Source organism: Electrona antarctica (genome assembly GCF_951216825.1).
Source record: "Electrona antarctica genome assembly, chromosome: 13".
Taxonomy (NCBI): domain Eukaryota; kingdom Metazoa; phylum Chordata; class Actinopteri; order Myctophiformes; family Myctophidae; genus Electrona; species Electrona antarctica.
The window spans coordinates 4,739,118-4,751,356 of NC_136794.1; the positions used below are offsets into that span (position 1 = coordinate 4,739,118).

The window sequence follows — 12,239 nt, forward strand, 5'->3', positions numbered from 1 at the left end:
AATATTGGCTTCCAAAGCTCACATGATTGGTCCGTTTCGAACAAAATGCCACACATCACAAACACAGTGTGCAATTTCCGTGAAATTATACACGCACATTTCCACTAGGCCAAGGACGACATGCCACTCATTCTTTTCCAAATCAGCCTCATGGTGGCGCTATAACAGGCCAATTCCTGTTTTTAGCTATAACTTCATCAATCTCTATACAACTTATGTATGCGCACTCCCTAGAGGCCATGGAAAAACATTGTCCCTGCATCCCTCCACATCTGCCGGTTATAGCGCCACCATGAGGCTGATTTCTGCTAAACACATTGCTTACAGTATGTTAGTCGCACAGATTTCATCCAAATCTCACGCAAATCGGTACACATGATCTCTGTAGTCATGTGATCAAGACGAGTCTGTTGGATTTATCAGATTCTACACTGATTGGCTAACATTGCCTTCTAAAGTTTTCAGGAGTGGCCCGTTTCGTTCAAAATGCTGCACATGTCCTGCTCATCCACAATTCTATCCTCAGAGATTCGATGAGTGATCTGGCTCTGCATTTCCTCAACAAAATGAAGAAAATTGTAACATCTCACACACTCCTATCCTCCTGGTGGAGACCTGTGCCCAGAAGGGCACTTTTTCTAGTTCTTCATTAAAAACGTCCATGGGGGGGGGGGGGTGCGTTAGCCCTGTCTTTCTATCTAGTGTGTGTGTATGCTTTTGTTAAAGAGATACAATTCCAGAGGCATGGTTGTGAGAGGCAAACACCTTCTTGACCCACGGGGATCACCAGATGGGTCCAGGGAGCCCCCAGGCAAAGTCAGGCGAAAGGTTTCATTAAGTCGCCAGTTTCACCTATTTCGTAACTATTGCATCTCTAGACTAAAGTACAAAAATTTGCTCTTCACTTTGTGGGGAAATGTTATTTTCTGATTTCATCATGCAATGTTTCTGAAACAGCAGTGGGAGGAAAGTGCAAAGGGGGTTATTATTTTATGAATACTTTCCCCTGTCTAAATCAGCTCGCATATCCTTTACGATCCTTAAAAAAAAGGAAAGTTCAATTCAGTTATTTCGATTTTTGTGCCATATCTCTCATTTTGTTGCTGTAGCAAATGTTTCTGACGCATCGGAACACAACAGCCAATGTATTAGTGAAAGTGAATACATTGAAATGCTGGGTTGTACATTCACAGGTCTCCCCATCCACTAGTATTTCTCCCAATCTCAGATCATTTTTGTTGCAAAAGTGGAGAAAAGGAATCCTGACCGACTTAATTATTTGGGTTAGTGAGAGATGAGATTTGGATGGAGAACAATTTTTTGTCTATTTTTCATATGGTGGCACTCTGCCCAAATATTCTCAGGCCTATTTGAGGGCCCTTAAAGTGCACGAGAGACCCTTTTTGAGTGTTGAGTGGTGCAAACCACTCCAACAACTGGCTTTGTTAGTACCCGTGTGTGTATGTGACCCAAAAGAATGAGCATGGTTACTATGGTCACTGACATTACGTCAGACCACAGCTGATCAGGCTATATAAGACCTTGCACCACTCAGTTCACACGGGTGTGATTTTTTTTTAGCAACACCTCAGCTGCAGCTCGTAGGGCCTCGTAGCATCCAACCCACAGATACAGTGGTAAAGGTTTGGTACAGGGGGGGAGGGGGACAATGTTCCCACCATCGCCAAACAATGGCCGACGTAACACCCCATCTCCTAGCACAGTCCTCCACACACAGGTCGCCTGAACCCCTGAATGAAAGCCCTCCTTTCCTTAAAGCTTCTGGGGGTTTGCTCCATGCATGCATCCCAGCATCAATGGGAATAGTGTTCCTCCCCCCCTGCGAGGGGCAAACCAACTGTGGGAGCACTTTCTCCTCCTCTCGCCCTCTATTATTCTCCTCCCACTCAGACCTTGCTTAGTGGGCTGAACAGCGAGCGACGGGAGAGAAAAGCCACATGCCTTCACGTCCGCTTCGCACGCACACAAAGGGAAATCAAAATTGCCCACAGACATGCGCGCATGACATATGTGAGAGTCAGAGTATGTTTACAAATGTAATTCTGTGCACACGCATATACGCACACGCACACACCTCTTTTAATACCAAGAGGAACAACGATCAGAATGCAAAAAAAAGACTCAAGAAAAACGAAAAAGAATCGCACCTGTGTGAAGTGAGCGGTGCAAATATACATACAGTATTGTTATAGTTACTGTCCTGTATTGTAGTGTACTGTGCTCTGTACTGTACTTTGATTCTTTTTGGAAAGAATCTTTGAGAAATGACAGTTAAGGTGGTTGCACACCGGCCGCGTTTTTCGGAAAACCCGATGGAGAAACGCCGCTAAAAATCCGAATTCGCATCCGATTCGCGCCCAGTGTGTGGAGACCTTTACCGTGTGGGGGTCCCCGGAACATCCAGACCCCTAGGGGGCCCGGCTCGGTTCCGGCGAGCCTTCCCGCATCATCCGAAGCGGTAGAGAAATGACACAGTTACCGCATGGGGGTCCCCGGGGGGGGGGGGGGTCACCAGAAAATCCAGACCACCAGGACCACGCCCAGGGGGCTGACCCTGTTCCGGCGAGCCTTCCCGCGCCCGAAACGGTCGAGAATTGAGAGATACCGCTTTCCGTGCTCGGACACAGGGACACACATACTGTAGTGTATAGCTATGTAATGGACTGGAGACACCGCTCAAAAAGCACAGAATAGAATAGATATCGGTCTTCAAAAGTACCAGCAGAATAATAAAGCCATCGGCCTGGGCCGTGGCTCAGCGGTCCAGGCACCTGGGCCGGTAGTCCAAGTCTGGCAGTGTGCCGCGGGTTCGACTCCCGATCCCGACGACCCTTACTGCATGTCACTCCCCCATTTCCTGCCAGCCTACTGTCTGTCCCTCCATAAAGAAAAATATAAAATAAAGGCGAAAGCCACAAAAAAAAAAACATTTAAAAAAAAAAAGAATAATAAAGCCATCGATATCTGTATTACATTCAGAGCTCCGACATACGAGGTATTATTTTACAGTCACGAAAAATACTTGATTTCCACAAAACGGTGCCACATAGACGATAATAAAAACCCTAGTTAGGCCCGACACTGTTTTTCCAAAAATAATGTATTTGACTACTTGACAGATTTTCTTTGCCGGATGTCAAATTGGTCTTTTCATCTCAATTCCAACCCATATGTAACAGTAATAATCAGCACAGGAAGGAAGGAGGAGAGAAAACAAACGAGGAACACGGCGATAAGGTTTCCAGACAAATTGAGCCTCTTGAGTCGCATCAAGCATTAATTAGGGGTGGGGGGGGGGGATACAGACAGCATACATACAGACGACTGCAGATGTATCAGATTACACAGACGGCGCTGCGTCGCACACACGGACCAGGTTACAGACCGACAGACAGACACTGACTCAAGGCCACGCCAAGTGCACCCCGTCGACATTCAAAACCAATCCCCGGAGCTTCCACAAGGTCCAACAACGACGCTGAATGGGCCCCAGACTAGACACTCTAGAACATGATGGAATTATTCATAGCCGGCATTCTCCACATGGATGCCTCGAACCGAAGGCAGCCAGGCAGCCACCCACCTAGAGAGAGAGAAGCTTCTCTTCTGTCACTCACTGACAGCCTACAGGCTGTGTGCTTATTACAATGACGCATCGTCCGTCAATCAAGCCTCCACTCCCTCGAGTCCCTTCTAATTCCCTTTTAACAAAGTGTTAAATGCAGTTAGTATAGAGTTTGCCCCGATCACTCTCGGTGTGGTGTAAACTTCCGTAAAGGCTCATACATGGTCTGGATTTTCGGTGGTTAGGTGACCACCGAACTACAACATGACGTCACTGAGCCGCGGTGAAGAGCAAACCAACGCCACCGCCCCAGCCCGTCTCTGGGGCGGCGGTGGTTCAGGGGTAGAGTGCCTGGATGGTAACCTCAAGGTTGCCAGTTCAAACCCGGGCTCCCCCAGAGTTACTGTTGAAGTGTCCTTGAGCAAGACACTGAACCCCTAATTGCTCCCGATGTGCTAGTTGGTGCCTTGCATGGTTTCCGTTGCCATCGGTGTATGAATGTGTGTGTGAATGGGTGAATGTAATGCACAATCTCTGTAAAGCGCCTTGGATAAAGGCGCTATATAAATGCACCATTTACCATTTCTCTCAGTTTTTACTCACCACCGCTCAACGTTATTTCAGTTCCGGTGGTCACCTCACCACCGAAAATCCAGACTATGAATGAGCCTTTAAGCACCGTAGTCATATACACTGTCAGACTGGTTGCGATAGGAGCAAGTCCCCCAAAATCACCCTCATAAAAGGGCCCTGGTCATACACAGTATAAAGCCTGGTTTATAAATGTGTTTGTATGAAAACATTGCTCACCAAAAAACAGATGTTCAACTAAAATATCAGTTATTTTCCCCCCCCTGCGAGCAGCACTTCCGTGAAATGTCCTAAAAACCAGGCCAATATGTGTCTGTGAAACAAAGAGCACATGCTGTATTCACTATTCAGATGAAGGGCTATACTGTATAGTGGGACTTCAGAGAGTTTTAAATACCACCATTTGTGTCAGTGCTCGGAGGACAGTCAGTATAATCAAATTCAGGTGACTCTGGAGAAAAAAGGGGTTTCTGTTCTCTGGATACAAACACCATGGTGGGTTTAGGGAGGGGGGGCACGGGTGCCACCACAAGTCACTGTGCCTCCAGCTAGTATTTTAAACATGGCAATTGTATTACACACAACTGGCAGCAATAGATACACTATAGTACACTGTGCCCGTTGTGTTCTGTATACCAAGCACCAGTTTAAAGAGGAACCTTTCCTCTCTCTCTCAACACACGGCGGTGGCTCAGGGGTAGAGTGACCGGATGGGAACGGCAAGGTTCCCAGTTCGAACCCTGTGGGCTCCCCCAGAGTTAGTGTCGAAGTGTCCTTGAGCAAGACTCTGTCTGAACCCCTAATTGCTTCCGATGTGCAGGTTGGTGCCTTGCATGGTGCACTGGCATCGGTGCATGAATGGGTGAATGTAGGCTAATGCAGAATCTCTGTAAAGCGCCTTGGATAAAGGCGCTATATAAATGCACCATTCATTTACCATTTTACCTCACGGAACAGCACACTGCAAACCACCCACTCACCCACCCACAGAACAGCACACTTGCAGTGCACATGAGGTACATTTTCTCCGAAACATGCATGTGGATAGTTGTGTTTATCTGTGTTGTGCTGGGCCTAATTACCAAGTGAATCCTGCCCCGTGCCAATTTATGAAGTGGTCAAACTTAAGTTTTCGGAATGCAGAAATTCATTCATTAAGTATGTCAGGGAATAAACACCAGAAGATTGCAGGAAATACAGTAACACCATTCTTTCATTCATTCTTTGGTTTTTGCAGAAGTTATGATCCCAAACGACTAATTATTTTGGTTAGTGAGAGACGTTACATTTGGATAGAGGACAGAACAAACCTCAGCTGGCCTTTCTGCCTGGACTTGACATTGACCATGATCCCCAACGACTCATTCTTTTGGTTACTGAGAGACATTATATTTGGATAGAGAACAAAACCAACCTCCGCTGCCCTTGACTTTGACCATCAATGCACAGCAAAGTTCACACTATAGCGGTGACAAAGGGACATAATAATAATAATGAATTGAATTTGTATAGCGCCTTTCCAAGTGCTCAAAGCGCTTTACAATGGTTCATTCATTCATACATTGGGAGGTGAAGCGGCAAACAGTTGACGCCAGCGTCCTCACTTCCCACATTCACACACCGATGGTGGCGAGCTCACACCGACCAACTCATTGGAGGCAATGTAGGGTTCAGTGTCTTGCCCAAGGACACTTCGACATGTGGACAGGAGGAGCCGGGATTCGAACCGCTGACCCAGGGATCATTGGACGACCTGCTCTACCTCCTGAGCCACAGCCGTCCTGCTACACATCATGTTCAATGGAAGCTGGAAGCTACAAATTGACGCCCAACACCAAATAGCATGAAATGAAATGAAATGATTACTATATTTACCCAGGGTATCTGGGCTAAGCTCAAGAACTTGTTTCCAGCCAGGCCCTGCTCATAGAACATTGCATCGTAGTGGTTCAATGCCTTGTTCAAGGGCACTTCAGCGGTGGTAATTTTAACGAGATGGCACTACAAAACAGGTTGAAATTGCCTAAACCATTTCAGTGCTCCAATGACGCAGTGAAGCATACAATCAATCAAGCAATCGTTCTTAACTTATTATGATTGGTAAATGAAAGAAAAACAAATTATTGCTGATTTCCCTGTGCCATTTAAACCTACCATTTTCTTTTACAGTAGGTTATGTGGCTTGAGCAACACTGAGCTATCACGACTCTGTGGCAATAGCTGGTCAGTGAGTGGTCATGTTTGGCCAAATTCGTTTTGTTGCCACTTTAGTGGTACTCCAGCGTCTTAACCCATTTTGACCTGAGATCAGATTCTAAAAATGTCTTCTATGTTCGTTCTTCGATTTTTCAAAAATAGCAGACCTACAAGCTCGTAGCGCGCCACTCGGTGGCGCGCTACGAGCTTGTAGATCTGCTATTTTTCAATAGCTAAAGCATAACAATGCTAACACCAACAGGGGCTCCCGCCCAAAATGGGTTAATTTCAACCTTATGGGTCCATTTGGTTCCATTTGCACACTCTCAAAAGGAGATCCATCATCAAAGTGGTAGATTACTTTTTCAGTATGTGGCAGCTAGGAAATAGAAAGGATTGTCTCATCAGGAAGGGCCACGTCTGGCCAGCCTGCACCAAGCTACTGTTGTACATAAGATTTGGCAGTCACCAAAATCTCCTTTTTTCCAGAGCCTGTTATTGAAAGCATCCGTGGTTCTGAAACATGGAGGACACTTACAATCGACAAGGCTGCTAATGCGAGGTCAGGAAATGTCCTGGAAAGACCATCCGACTATAAAAGAGAGATATGAGTCATATGACATATACCAAAGTTCCACTACGGTCACCCAAAGATGGGCCGTTTTTGCTGAACATTATACTAGAGAATGACCAGTCTCAGTCTCCAATTCAATTTCAATTCAAATGTATTAACCCATTTTGACCTGAGATCAGATTCTAAAAATGTCTGTTTGAAAATGACAGTTTTCTGAAAAAGCTATGTTTCTGTGTCAGTGGTTCTTCGATTTTTCAAAAATAGCAGACCTACAAGCTCGTAGCGCGCCACTCAGAGTATATAAAGGATAGAGACCGAACTGGAGCACTAGCCCCGCCCCCAAGCTATTCATTTCGATGAAGTTGCTCAGTGGCGTTTTGAAGCACCCGGAAGACTGCCGGAAGTACCTCCTCTGGACCTCAAATTTGAGGTCCGGGGTGACGTATGGGTGACGTAGGGAGTGATGGTCGTACGTGTTAAAGCACGGGTCCGCCTGCAGTCCTTCCTCTTACCACTAGGGCCCAGTGCTTCAACGTTGGAGCGCCTCACTGGCCCCTTGGCGCCACTCGGTGGCGCGCTATGAGCTTGTAGATCTGCTATTTTTCAATAGCTAAATTATAACATAATGTTTAAAACACCAAAAGGGGTTCCCGCCCAAAATGGGTTAAAGTGTCAAATCACAACAAGTTGTCTCAAGACACTTTACATATAGAGCAGAAAACCGACAAAGATCCACCCAGAGCAAAGCAATATTGCGACAGTGGCAGTCTTCTGACTTCCATGTACAAACTATAGAGCGTCGCAGTCCCTCCCCCTCGAGAGACCCGGAAAATAAATCCCCGTTCATTTTCCTCATAGACTTTTCACAAAGTATTTATTTAAAGACGTTTTACGCCGCGGACAAAGCCAACTCTTGTCGTGACAAATCATGACAACAAACACAATTTTTCGGGCTGAACAAATAATTAGAAAGAAGAAGAAAACGGCAGGTTTACAACACTTTTTTTTGTTGTTTTTCTTCTTTTTAATTATTTGTTTGGTCCAAAATATTGTGTTTGTTGTCATGATTTGTCACGACAAGAGTTGGCTTTGTACGACGCTTATAAGGTCTTTAAATAAATACGTTTTGAAATGTCTATGGGAAAATGCATTGGGATTCATTTCCTGGGCCTGGCGTCGTCATGAAAGGGGGCGGGACTGCGACGCTCTATAGAGGAAGAACTTAAGAAGAACATTTATGTATGCATTTACAATAAATGCTATTAACCCATTTTGGGCGGGAACCCCTTTTGGTGTTAGCACTATGTTATGCTTTAGCTATTGAAAAATAGGCGCGCTACGAGCTTGTAGGTCTGCTATTTTTGAAAAATCGAAGAACGACTGACATAGAAACATAGCTTTTTCAGAAAACTGTCAGTATTGCGAAGGCTTTCACTTAGAGTTCCATATATGGGATAACCCATAGTCCCATATATTGAGACAACAGCGATATCCAGCGCTGACATCAGATTAATGTAGAAACTCCAAAGATGGATATACACAGTGGTGACATCATCGTAACACTAGACTTGCACAGCATAAAAGGCGGCTCCCATGGCTTCTAAACCTGACATTCCAGGCAACGCACGCGGTATCTCCAACAGGTCAACATATACGAATCAAGGTATCTGGCTTTACAACCCATATACCTTGAATGGCTTGTATTACCTTGGGTACGAGTCTTCTAGATGAGACAGAATAACTGGCTAATGGCTAAGCAACTCGTAGAGCATTGAAGTAGAGGTTTCCACATCCCGGTTAAAGGAGCATTCAGTGATTTGGGTGATTTGGAAAACCACCCAGTCCGCCCTGGTAACAAAATGTGCACATGCACGCTCTACAGTGGGGGGAAGTGCAACAGGCCAACAGTATGTGCACCAAGGCCCGCCCCCACTCGATCATGATTGGAGGAAGGCCCCTCTCATCCTGATTGGATGAAGGCTTTGCCACCCGCCACCAAAACTGAAACTAGGGTTTTTTGACCCCAGGGGCTCACTGGGGACAGGGAGGAACTCCTTATATGGTCAGCACACTCTATAGTAGGGAGGATTATCCAGAAAAAGAAAAAATAAGTGATATTTGAATTAAGTAAAATCACTGAATATACCTTTAAGTTCGTATCGAACACCACTGTAGCGGGTCCTAACGAAATGATCAGCACTGGTTCGAGCTATTTTACAGTCAGGATGTAGAAGACATTTTTAGAATCTGATCTCAGGTCAAAATGGGTTAAGCAACGGGCATGCCTGATTGTTTTGTATCTCAACTGCGGTTGACCACGGTTGATGATGAAGTATATATTCTCAGTGAGTTAAATTCACAGTGTGTTCTGTACAGTATGTTGGCTAGTGCAGGTACTGTATCTATCTAAAGTGTGAAGAACATCACAAAGGCCATCTCTGCTATGCGTAGGTTTCTGTTATCCTGAAGCATACATGCATGCTACATCAATGCACACACGTGTACACACTGTACAATATGCCTGCAGACACACACACACACACACACACACACACACGTACAGTACGCTATAGTGAAGGTCAGAGACGCATCATGGTTTCCTTTTTCCCTCCTCTTGGAAGATAATATCTGAAGGACAGTGGCTGCGTATACTAGTGGTGCAGTCAGATCTGGTTCCCCCTGGCCAGACATTAATCTTTCATATCCGTTGTCCCCCTCTCAATTGATGCCCCCCGACAGCAGAAATAATTCATATGGGCACCGCCTAAATATGCATCATTAAAAATGTGATGAAGGGGAACTGTCGTCTCATTATTCAAACACCTATCGTACTTGTTAATGACAAGATATAATTCATGTCAGATGCCATTTGGACACGCGGCACCCCCGGCATGCACATAAACATGTCCTGGAACCTGATGCTACAGAGAGAGAGAGAGAGAGAGAGCTCTCTCTCTGGTAGTCAACTGAGAAGGTAGTCAACTGAGGAGAGCAGATCAGACAGAGAGAGCAAGAGGGAAGGACAGAGAACACAGAGAGAGAGAGAGAGAGAGAGAGAGAGAGAGAGAGAGAGAGAGAGACAGAAGGTTGTTGTTGGTGGGTACTAGTGAAGGAGGGAGGATGCGGAGGGACTCTGAGTTGAGTTATTGTCTATGAACTGTTTTGCTCAGTCGGGTTGCCTCCCCACCAGGCCATGTCAAGGGCCCTCATAATAAGAAGTTAGTCAAAAGGTGAAAACCTACAGTATTTTCCATTTGAATAGACAGCGAAACAATGCTCTTGAATTTCACAAAAGCGTTAATCATGCGTAAGACAAGCATGCGGGGAGGCTACACGCAACCAAACCTTTATGAATGTATGAATATATATCAAAGGGGGGTTAATATAGAATTGGCCGAATGCCCAGGGACAAAATAAACAACCGGTTGCCTCATCAACAAGTTATGCATGCAGGCAACTTTCCTTTCTGGATCTGAACGTGGATTTGATTTGATTATAGGTGTAATAAAGACTCATTTTCTGACAACATGTCATGTTTAATTTCACACTTTCACACCGAAAACATGAATCTGTCTTACATGGTTTAAGAGTAATTAAGCTCACATATTTGAATTTGTCATACTGTAGCAGAGCACAGTGAGTCATACAGATGAAAAAGCATGGCCAAAACGAGTAATACATGCAAGGCAGGCTGGCACATAATTTGCTTTTGATTCAAGTTAATTGAGGTTATTTCATGAACTTTGACAATAAGCCTTTATGATAAGTGAAAACATTTCCAATAGCCTGAAGACATGCAAACAAAGAATTATTATTGGGTTAGTCTGTGGAGGTATATAGGGATCAACTAGTGAAGTTCAATGGACAATGTCCTATTAGACCATTCTGGGCGGGAACCCCTTTTGGTGTTAGCATTATGTTATGCTTTAGCTATTGAAAAATAGCAGATCTACAAGCTCATAGCGCGCCACCGAGTGGCACGCTACGAGCTTGTAGGTCTGCTATTTTTGAACAATCGAAGAACCACTGACATAGAAAAATAGCTTTTTCAGAAAACTGTTAGGATGTAGAAGACATTTTTAGAATCTGATCTCAAGTCAAAATGGATTAACACAAAAACCCACTATGCTTTACAGTGCTTGAAACGGGATGCATTAAACAAGCCAGACAGAGAAAGCATTAATCCTGGTTTTTTATTAACCTAAGGGGACACAAACTAAGTAGGCTAACTAATTGTTGTGCTGCCAATCAATAATTACTTGGGTCTAGTATGTATTCATTAAGTAACGAATCGTAGCCTATAGCTGGAGTATCTCAGCCGCTCGATCACCTGTCAAGGTGTTATCACAGCTGTCCAATGCTGCTCAACACTGCCCTCTGTCGTTCTCTAGCAACAAAGCATATCTCGTCAACGTTTGGGAATGTTCAACAACTTGAAATAAATTAATGTCTGTTATTACTTATATTATTATAATAGGTTGTTTTTCCATTAAAATATATTCTATATTTGTGGCCTTTATTGTGGATATAAGAATGTTTGTTATTTCTTAGACTATGCTCATTCCAATATAAACGCATGCAGGGAAATTATTTATCAAACAGGCAAGCTTACAGAATGTCTTTCCCAGGTGATTTGTTTTCAATTGATTCGGTGAATCTTTAGCAGAACACTAAAATAATAAGAGGTAACGCTGCGAGGAATGCTGCGAGCAATGTCTGCCTGCCCTGGTGTGCGCGAGGGAAATTGGCTCAAATTCTAACTAACGCAAATCTGGTCATTACGATTACGAATAGTCAACAATCATCATCAGTATTCAGTCGACATCATCAACATGGCTTAATACTTTAATAAAGTATACAAATGTACTCTCTCCTCCCCTGTGTATTGCTCGGATCACCCCTCTTTTCTTTCTCAATCATCACCATGAGCTAGATACTCGTACTCGGACAACCTGTCTTTTCCTATCTATCGCTATCAGACTATAGGCTACAATATCTTGCAAACAGCAAACCGTTGTAGGTCCTACAACAACACAATAGTATAAGCTTCAATTCATCATGGGTGCACGAACCTCATCCCGCAATCCCGACTAATTGTGGACAAATATGTAGGCAGCATTTTCATATCATTACATCCAGTTTTGATCTCTCTATACCAAGACACCATAAGAAGAAAACACCTGGATCTAGGCTAGACATAATGTTATTTTTATTTTAAGTTCACAGCCACAGCCACTCCAATCCCATAATAGCCACGCAAGACAAAAGTAAGTTTGCGGTGCTAATGTGGAA

At 44.4% G+C, this 12,239-nt stretch overlaps 1 protein-coding gene across 1 annotated transcript in view; it reads right to left on the minus strand.

The window, feature by feature from the left end:
* sema5ba (sema domain, seven thrombospondin repeats (type 1 and type 1-like), transmembrane domain (TM) and short cytoplasmic domain, (semaphorin) 5Ba) overlaps positions 1–12,239 on the minus strand; it is a 227,296-nt gene that overhangs the window by 214,182 nt on the left and 875 nt on the right. The gene's annotated exons all lie outside the window — the stretch shown is intronic.